The following is a 10,839-nucleotide window of genomic DNA, read 5'->3' as shown; positions in this document are numbered from 1 at the left end:
AATCGCACAGGGGTATTAATTCATGGTCTTGGATAATTCCCCTTTGCTCGGAGGGTTCTGTGCCATATGTGCTGCCCTATATGTCAGCCTGTCCGGACATTACCGATCGTATAGGAGCCCGCCATGTTAGTCTTGGGTTATTTTTGTATGCTCTGAGGGCCTTATTTTTGTTGACGGCAGCCACTTTGTTGGCCTTCTGCGGCACTCATGATCGCTCAGGCTCCGTCCCTACTGGCCTTGGTGCCTTCACCTTAAAGCAGCAGTCGAATATGCGCCGACGAATTTTTACGCGCGATTGCCGACCGTATTTTACATTCCGTCGACGTCGTATGTGTCATTTCCACTGGCTGTTGAAGTGTGCGACACTTATTATACTAGTGCATCATGTTTTTAGCATATTTTGAATGCTTGGATATGTTGAACTCCTGTATAACAAAGGAAACATTCTGCATTAGTCTTCAACCATTAGCTGCTCACATTGCCCAGCCGGCTAGCCGTAAATACATAAGCTAGGAATCAAGTACATGCTTGGTTTTGGTGGCTGTTAGCATGCAACTCAAGTTTGTTTTGCCTGTTGTTCCGCAACGCTTAGTCTAAAAACTACAGCATTAAATTGATCTGTAGGAAATGAGTGAACTCTATGTGCATGCATGCGTAGCACGCCTATGCTTTATAAGGCTGTGCGTAGTAAGATGGGTTTCCGTATTTATGAAATAAATAAAGAAGCAAATGCATACATGCATAAATTTATATACATACCTAAATATATATATATATATATATATATATATATATATATTACATACTTGTCTTTAAATATAATGACCGAAATGCAAAGATACTGTGGGGAAGCCCCAAACTCCGAGAATCCCCCACAATGTTGCGTGCCCCCTCTCCCTTTGGCAAAATCCTGGATCCGCCCCTGGGACTGCCTGAATGTATACAGAGCACTGACGTCCCCGAATTTCCCAGTGCACTGCGTGCTCTATTTGTAACACGCGCCGAGTCTCCCTAACGGCAAACTCGGGGTGCTTCGAGCAGTGTCGGCCCGCTACATCTGCCATGCGTCCGACTGAGCGGCACCCAGCGGCACTTCCCTTACCGCGCCGCCGCCGCGTGAAGCACTTCCCTTACCGCGCCGCCGCCGCGTGGAGCCGACTGCCTGCGGCGGTCGTCCGCATCCCCTCGCGCCAGGTATTCTTCACTGTTTTAAATCGCTGACTCATTGAATCAAACTTCGTATCTGTGCGTATGTGTGTATCTCTGTGTGTACTGTGTGTGGGCTCTGTACTTGTGCGACTGGGCGTCGGCGCAGGCGTAGAGCAATCACCACGTGGATGCGCCGTAAAGAAAATAACTGTAACTGTAACTCGTCGGTAGCCGTTCATCGTGTGAGCGTTTTCATCGCCAATGTGACCCCCCTCGCTGGGACCTAGCAGGCCTTGTCTTGCCGCCCCCCCCCCCCCGCGGCCGACAGTCTGACAGCGCGCGATAAGGTCGGTAGGCGGCGCGTTCGTCTTCCGCGCGACACCACGCGCGACCCGCGGCGGACGCGCCTGCCGGCCGAGCGCGGAGGAACCGACCGATTGTTGTCGGTGTCATGAACAACCAGCTGATCATGGGTCACTGATATTTCGCACCAGGGCGAGGCGACAGCTCATGGATGGCGTTAGTGTGCCGCTTATAAGCACATGGGTGTTGGTTGGTCAGCTGGATGACGCTGGCAGGCAACCCGTCAACCTGGTCCTGCCTAGGCTTGCGCAGCGCGCACAGGCACCCTGTCAATCTGGCAAACCGAAGGGCCTTGGTAGGGACGGACGAAAAGTTGGCCTAGCACCGGCACCAGGGACGGATCGGCACTGGTAGACTGAAAGAGTGGGCAGCCGATGAATGAGCATAGTAACGAACAGTGGCCAACAAGCGGAAGACTGGCTGACAAACAGGGCGGCGACGTCAGGAAGAACTGGACAATAGCTGACTTGTGATTTCTGACCGACAGAGTGGCAAACGAACCGGCTGAGTGACTTTCAGAAGATAAACGTTCTTAAAGTATGCGGCCCAGCATGTGAAGAGCGAGTTGAACGCACGAGTAACGGGGTAGCTCATTCACGGTTGAACAGGCTGTGGGTACTTTGGGTTAAATGAAGGACCACATCATTTACATCTAAATATGAGTTGCAATGCTGACTTGTGGTGCTCCAGGTAGGGTGAACTGATGGGTCGGTGGGACTCAAAGCAGACTTAAGTGATGACTTGCAAAGCTTATGTCCACAGAAAACACAGCAGTTGTCTGACTAAGAGCAAAACGATTGCGATATCCGATGACATGACAAGCGACTATCAGAGCTGAACAGCGAGCAGACTGGTGACTGATAGGGACTGACAGACTGACTGACAGATTAGCTGACCGCCACTCTGCCTCTGGCACGCCTCCCTCGCCTCGCTGACAATCGGACGTGGTGATCGAGCCGCCCGTGTGCCGTTGATTGATCCGGTATGCTGGTATACCTGATCCACCCGTATGTCATTGAGTGATCCGGTATGCCGGTACACCTGATCTGCCCGTATGTCGTTGAGTGATCCGGTATGCCGGTATGCCTGATCCGCCCGTGTGCCGTTGATTGATCCGGTATGCCGGTATACCGGGTCCGCCGGTGTGCCAGATTTGATCGATCGACCCAGGTCACGGGTCATCAGTCGGAGGCACTCCTTACGCCTCTTCTTTGTCCACATGCCGCTGTCACATGGGCGATGGCACCTCTGGCAGAGCGCCAAGCATAGCGATAAAGCCCCACAGCTGACCCCGAGACGGAGGGGGGGGGCGGCCAGATCGCCCCAGGCAAGGCCCGCGGGGCACGTCACGTCGCGGGAAGGCGCCGGCCGACGTGGCGCCGGCTCGAGGACCAGGGCCACGGCGATATATTCGCGTGCGTCAGCTGCGGTGTGGTGCGCACTGTGCGCGAAAGGTTCTCCGTCTGGGAGTGGAAGCTTCTCAGCTGTGCTGGGAGGCGTCCGTCAGGCGTCAGTGGGGAGCGTCCCTAATTGTATGATGGGCGCCTCAGAATCGGACGGTGTCCGTGACAAGAACAACGGTGGAAGCAGAACGGGTGCAATAAAGGTATCCAGGTTATTTCCTTCACAATGCCCGTGATTAGCAACGTTGACGAAGTCAAACACGCTCCGGCTCGTCCTTGTTAAAAGACAGTACTGCGTCCGCTGGCAGAGGCAGGACGGCAGAATGGCTTGTTAGCTGTCAGCGGTGAGCTTGTTAGTGAAGCTCGTTTGTCCATAGTTTTAAACTGGAAGTGAAGTTCAAGGCTCTTTATAAGAGAAGCAATGTCGAATCAGCGCTTCACTTGCGCAGGTGAACTCGCACACCAACAAAGGTACATGAATGTTGGTGGTTGGCAGAGTATCAGCACGGCAGCACGAACTTTTCCATGGAGTGCGTTGTTAGTTGTCGACAGACCGTGATGGGACTTGTCGAGAAATTTTGATGAACTGAAGTACTTCGAATAACTCAAAGGTGGACGGGCGGAGGTGACAAGGGTGTCCACCCGGAATTGGGAAGGAGTGAAAAGGCACATGGATAAAGAAAAGGAGGTGGAAGAAGAAATCAAGCGATGAGAAGAGACAGAGAGACACTGGGGAGGAGAGAACGAAGAGAGAGAGAGAGAGAGAGAGGGAGAGAGAGAGAGAGAGAGGAGAGAGAGAGAGAGAGAGGGAGAGGAGGAGGAGAGATGAGAGATGAGAGAGAGAGAGAGGATGGGGAGAGAGAGAGGAGAGAGAGGAGAGAGAGAGAGAGGGAGATGCCGTCGAGAGGGAGGGAGGGGGCAAACGGGGGGATGGATCTGAAGCTAGTAACTGCCGCCCGCAGTCAGAATGCAAGCTGAGGGAAGCCACGGACGGATGTCTGTCCCAGGGAGAACGAACTCAACAAGTGACGAATACCGAGCACCGCGAGACCAATGATCTGTGGCGCGGACGGATGAATTGAGATGGGACCCGGGTGATGACCGAGGTGTGACAGCGAATGAATGACGACCCACGGCGGATGTCGGACGAGCCGGTCAATCACGAAAGCGGGGCTCAAATGCAATTAAAGGAGAAGGCACATCTAACACGTGGGACTCATGCCAAACTGCTGTCTACCCAGAAGGCCTGCTTCTTAGTCCTTTAGTTTGACTTGATTGTACTCGAACTGGCAGTATAGTTGATATTTCATTCATAGACAGCAGATATCTAACGGAGTGAACAAAATCAGCTCACTCACACTGTCCTCTCAGAATCATAGAGAGAAAAAACACCCTGACCCGCATAAAAAAAATTGAAAATTGCTGCGTTTACAGGGCATGAATCATGAACCACTTGCACTGGGCAAAATTTGACCGTGACAACGCGCGCCATGGTCCACTCACGCGGTCCGACAGTCCGCCACCAGACGCCACCCCGATCGCGCAGCGGGAGCCGCCGGTCCCTGGGCGGTGTCTGGGTCGGCGAAGCGTGACAGGCCCGGTCCGACAACGCTGCCGCAGTAAATAGAACCGGGCCGGTCATTTGCCCTCGAGCGGGCCGCGGGTATTACTGGGACAAACGGCGCCTAAGTCGCCGGCTCGAGACCGGTCGGCCTCTAGACGTTATCGTGTCGGCGGCATCCCGGCAGTGCGGTCACTGGACCGGCAGACGATCACTGCTGTCCGCCGACATGACACGCAACGACCCTGACCTTGGAGATGTGGCGCGAGGCACGGCGTTGGACGTGAGTGGAACTTTTTGGACTTTTTGTACAAGAGTGTGCCCCGATATCGAGCGCGTGCAGGGAGGTCGGACCGAGTAAAATATTGTAATGTTGCCTGTTCCTTGCGTTCCTCTACGATGTAGGGGGCCACGGTGTGTCATAAGCCGCATTTTTATTCTGTGAACTTCGCCGAAATTCTATGGGGCAGGTCGGGTTGGCCCTTGAGATTTCCAACTTTATTTGGGCCGATCGTGTCTTTTCGGAGCTCAATCTAGCAACCAAAACATAACTCTCTTCGGACAGCTCTTTTATTCTGAGACACCAGGCTGTAATAAGAATCACATATAGCTTCTGTTTTTTCACGTGTTTGTTTAAGTGTGGGATCGAAACTTGTGCGATTAAACTAAGTTTCGTTACTATTAAATGCAATGCAACTGCAATTCAATTATGTTAAATGCAAGTAAACTAGGTTTTCTGAAATCCATGGCATCATCAGGATTGCATAATCTCTCACATATTCAAGTTATTAATCAGGAACCTAAACTAGTACCAAATCTGGCGCGCATGAAGACTAGGATAAACACAAGATTAGTCCATATAATGTCGTCAGGTGGTACCGGAGAATTTTTCACCAGGAGTGCTTTTCTCTTGTCATCATGCATTTATCCTTTATTTCAGGTATGTGGCGTCATATGATTTGGTTGTGTGGAACCAGGTTTGCAAGCGTAAAATAGCAAATTTATGCATGTTGACGCAACAAAAACTTTCATCGGACCATATGGGTTATTTTGATAGGCCTTACGACTTGCAATGGGTTTGGCTTTTCTCTATGGCTTTTGTGTATTTCAGACATGTTAACAAGTTAATGCCAATTATCCCTGTCAGTGTGGAGAAGGTGTTTATGTATGTCACCAGTATGCGAGACAATCCAGTTGCAAAACGAGGCTGAATCCTACTACCTGCATGGATAGAAATACTGGACACAAATTATGACTGCCACTTTTGCTACGGTTTAGGTTATTTTATCGTACGCTGTGTTTCTGCCGTGCCCGCAAGTATTCACGTTGTTCCATCTGCCAAATTTACACATGTGCGGTGTTTCTTGATGGGAAAGATAGGTGACTGACACGAGATTGTAGACCCCTCGAGCCTGGCACTCACGCCCATGCCATAGTAATAGGTACCACCCCACTGTCCAAACTCAGCTATGTTTTGGCGCGTCCAGACTAAGCACTTTTACTGCTTACTGCTAACCGACCACTTACGCGGACAGCGCGGGGATGGGCTATACATATCGAGTGGGAATGAGGTTTAGACGGGCCAGCTGACCCCTCGGGCTCGCTACGTCGCCCACCGGGCCGGTCGATCACCAGGAGCGCCATGTTCCAGCCGCGGGGCGAAATCAGCGGAGCGTTAGCCCTCGCATGCATCAACTGTCATGACGCTCCATGTGCCCTGGCTCCCTCTGTGTGGCCATGTCAGAGAAGGCGCAACAGACCCAGCCGCAAGCGCCAACAGGCAGCCTCAGTGACTAGCAGCCGTCCCCGAGTAGGGAGTCTTTAGAAAACATCCACCGCCCCACGGCGCGTCCGCCTACATTCGCCGCCAGCTGTTTAGCCTGCAATGATTGGAGCGTCAGCAGGGCTGACGGTGTGAACGGGTGGGGCAGACTGTACTTTACCCCGCCCCAGACAGCTGACCTTTGTCAGGTCTTGAACACACGCCAGCTGACGAGGGTGAACCAATCAGGATGCGTTCCGGCCGGCTGGCGCGGCGCCGCCTCCGCTCATGACTAGCGGTCACCAGTTGGTGCGGTACTCCTGATCATTACATGGAGTCACCAGTTGGTGCGGTACTTCCGCTGCTCATTACATGGGGTCATCAGTGGGTGCGGCACTCCCGATCATTACATGGGGTCACCAGTTGGTGCGGTACTTCCACTGATCATTATATGGGGTCATCAGTTGGTGCGATACTTGTACTGCTCGTTACATGGAGTCACCAGCTAGCGTGTTGCTGATACTGTCCGTGACGTGGTATAGCCAGCCGGCGCGGGCTGCTACTGCTGGTAAAGAGTATGCCAGCGAGGCCGCAGACGGAGTCTTGACGTCAGCGGACCGGACATCGCGCACTTTCAGCGGCCCCGCCCGGCTGGTCAGTCGTCTCCATATCTGAAGGGCTGATGGACTTTGGTATTTGCAGCTGCTGGTGAAAATGTCATGCATATTTCAATAACAAAAATATAATTATGTATAAGTTGTGTTAAATATAATTCCGACGTGTTCTCCACATCAGTGCACATAATTCCAACATTTGAGTCCAACGACACCTGTATCTAAGCTCCCCGTTCGATAAACGTGTGGAACAGAAAAATGCAAGTCACGAAAAAGCTAAATAACACAAGTCGGCCTTGGGCTAAGACCTCGGCCGCCAGGAACCGCAGCAGCATGAGGCTCATGTTGACGAGGACGGATTGGAACACGGACAGTCGAACAAGCTTAAGAGTGGGTCGATGTGCGTGGAGATTCGCGCACGATATCCTGTGCAACTCGAGGGTCAAGGCGTTTTGGAGTCATTTGAAGTATAAATGTCACATCTCGGCAGCCAGATTAGGTAGCCGTTCGTGTTGACTCATAAGATGGCGAGACCCGTTTTCTGATTCTTAATGTAATCTACATATTATTAACAAAACGTGAGGACCAGAGGACCTACTCCGGTGAGGACCAGAGGACCTACCCTGGTGAGGACTAGAGGACCTATTCCAGGAACACGTACGCTCGAAAGACCAACGTTCGGAAAATCTACGCCCAGAAGATATATTTTCGCAAGACCTACTGCTGTGAACGGCCACGCTCGGAAGGCCTTCATTTGGATGGCCTGCTTTGCAAGACCAGCATTCGGAAGATCTACCGCAACTCTTGGAAGGCCAACATTCGGAAGATCTGTTTCCGGCAGACCAACGTTCGGAAGCCCTACCGCAACGCTCGGAAGACCAGCGTTCGGAAGATCTACTGCCTGGAAGGCCAACATTCGGAAGGTCCGCTTTCGGAATGCCTACAACCAGAAGGTTTATTGCTGTTCTCCCTTTAAAGGGTCTGTTTGCACACTTGCGTGTTTTCAAGCGAGATAGCCATTTGCAAGATCATTCCATGCAGTTCAAGTTTTGCAGTTCAAGCCCTCAACTCTTCTCGTTTCTGAGCTAGCCGCACGTCAACTTGTGCAAACTTTTTCGAGCTGTCCATCTTAAAATCATTCAGAGATCCGTGAAGTCACAGAAGAGACGTCAGACAAATTCCGCCTCCTCCATGGTCATGCTGTGTTAAAGATGAAACGAAATATTGTCATTGTCTCATTCGCGTCTGGAGTACATCAACACGAATGGCTGCACCAACGGGAAGTGGTTGGCTTTAATTCAGCTTAATGTGTTAAATGCACGTCTCGATCACAAACCGCGTTTTGTCATGCAGGAAACAGACATTTGGGCAGACCTTTTAGTTATGACGGGCATGAGACAGGGAATAAAATAAGTTAAGAATGGTGTCGTAGCCGAGTGGTGGATGGAAGTAAAAATGTTAATCGCATACAACTATGCAAGACACCACAGGAAAGGGCCAAAGCATGCGCACATAATGAGCATAAGATTCATCACTGGTTAGATTTATCACTCGCTATTTAGCTCCATAAATTAATAAGCCTCCTAGCGTCAAGTAAAAGTACTGCAAGTGAGTCGGCCCGTCTGCTACAGTGCCAATTCTGAAACGGCCAGTCTGGTAACGACTATGAAAATTGTGTTACTAGAACAGTCTTGCGCCTAAAAAAGTACAAAGGCATCCTAATAGCCACAAGTGAGCTTTTTCCATCATGTCTGATGCTTGCTTCAATACCTTCACATGTGGAACGTTTCCTTTAACGACTGAGGATCTCCGGTGGATCTTGGAACCTCTGACGCGACTCTGGCAACTGCGCTGCGTTTTGAGGTAGGAGATGGGTCTGTGCATGTTCAGCCAGCGTAATTCGACCCTGTCACATACACTGCATCAGGGTCAGAAGTTACCGGGTCGCCTGGAGTACTTTCACCCCACCAAGCTAGTCCTACGGTGCTGTTATGACCCATTGTGTGTTGCTGCACTCTCTACTTGAGTAGTATGACTTGTTAAGAGGGCATCATCCGTAGATTTTCACAGCGTAGGTCTTGCGTGCGGTACGGCATTGGGCACACAGTGAGCGGGCGTACCGAGCCTAGGTTTTCTATGCGTGGGTATTTGGAGGTAGGGGCACACAGCAGTACGCTCTTATTCACACAGCCCTGCGCTCTTCCGAGCGTAGAGCTTCTATGTGAAGACGTTCCGGGCAGTCGGTGCTGCATGAGTAGGTCCTCCGAGCGCATATATGCCGCGAGTAGGTCCCCCGAGCGTAGGTCTTCCCAGCGTGGGCATCACCGCGGTAGGTCTGCCGAGAGTAGGTCTTCCGAACGTAGGCATCACCAGCAGTAGGTCTGCCGGGAGCAGGTCTTCCCAGCGTAAGCATCACCGCGATAGGTCTGCCGAGAGTAGGTCTTCCGAAAGTAGGCATCCGGGAGTTGGTCTTCCGGGAATAGGTCTTCAGGTGGTAGATATTCCACGAATCAGGTCCGTCGGGAGTATGTCTCCCGGACTGATGCTATCACCAATCAAGCCTTTCGTGACCTCGCTCGTCCCACTTCGCAAAATGCATATCATATAGTCATCCTGCTGGCCTAACCAGCTGGTGTGAAGGTATAGTTGGTGCTGGTGTCCCAATGCCCGTAACTTTGCATCACCAGATGGCGCGGTGCTGCATTTTCCCTGACAGGGGCTGCCATATGGTGCGACATTGCCTCCACCGTGGCGTGTGCCCAGCAGCTGCTGCGATGCCGCAGACTCATGTTTACTTTGGCATTGACGCATGCATTGCTGTTTTCAATTGTGATTCCAAAAGTTCCGCAGGTGTTATCGTTACAACCAGTGCTGGAGTCCACCGGTAGCATATTTTTCATTGTTGGTAGAGCAACCAAATTTACGGCAATAATACAGTCTAGAATATGCGGGCACACGCCTTATGCATGAATGGCGATTCCAGGAGGCAGCAAAGTGCAAGTGCAAAGTGCAAGTGCAAAGTGCAGTGCTGGAGTCCACCGGTAGCATATTTTTCATTGTTGGTAGAGCAATCAAATTTACGGCAATAATACAGTCTAGAATATGCGGATACACGCCTTGTGCATGAATGGCGATTCCAGGAGGTAGCAAAGTGCATATAAATGAATTAATATGGGCAAACATCAAGTCTCTTTCAGTGCATCAGGGTGTCTGGATTATGACGCTAAAGGCAGCATCATTCTTGTCGGAAATAGCACATGTCCAGCACAGAGCCATGCCGACAGACAACACGGTAGAAAATAGAGCACCTGCCTGCCAAGAAATCACGTCTCATGAGCATCCAGTCTCGAGGCGTATTGACACTGGCTTCAGTTGTATATGCTGACCACATTCTAAGCTGCCATTAACACCACCCCCTAAATGGTGTGCTGCAAGCTACCAAGTACAACTTTCAATGCTATGTTCACATACCAATTTTGCAGACTACAGCTACCAATTCCACCATCGGAAGGAGACTTCCGAGTCGCCCTGCAACATGTCACCCTGTAGTTTGACCCTTCATCTCGCCCCCTTCATCTTAAGATTCTCACCAGGCTTACTGTTGTTTTGTCGGCATGCTAAGCGATGTTGGCGAGAATTTGTCGGCACGCGCGGTCATCAGGAACTGTGTCCGCGCCTGTATCAGGATTACGAGCGCGGTTGCCGACAGAGTGAGCCTTATCTACTGCGACGAACGGACAACACGCAGCATTAGCAACAAACACAAAACAACAAACATCTCATTCAAGGGCGATGTGCCTTTACAATGCCGAGCAGGGAATGGTGCAAAGCCTGAGCAGTTGCATCAAGACACCATTCCCAAGCGTGTAAGTTACCCACTATCCTGACCTTCGGCATGCTGGCGGCTGGAGCCACGCGACAACGCTTGTGGGCTGCGGTCTGCAGCGTGCCTTTCGGCAGGCGGTTTCGTGACAGTGACTGTTTTCC

The sequence above is a fragment of the Pollicipes pollicipes genome, unplaced genomic scaffold (genome assembly GCF_011947565.3).
Source record: "Pollicipes pollicipes isolate AB1234 unplaced genomic scaffold, Ppol_2.1 Scaffold_6686;HRSCAF=7923_pilon_pilon_pilon, whole genome shotgun sequence".
Lineage (NCBI taxonomy): Eukaryota > Metazoa > Arthropoda > Thecostraca > Pollicipedomorpha > Pollicipedidae > Pollicipes > Pollicipes pollicipes.
The sequence above is the reverse complement of the archived record's forward strand: the minus strand, read 5'-3'. Positions refer to the sequence as shown.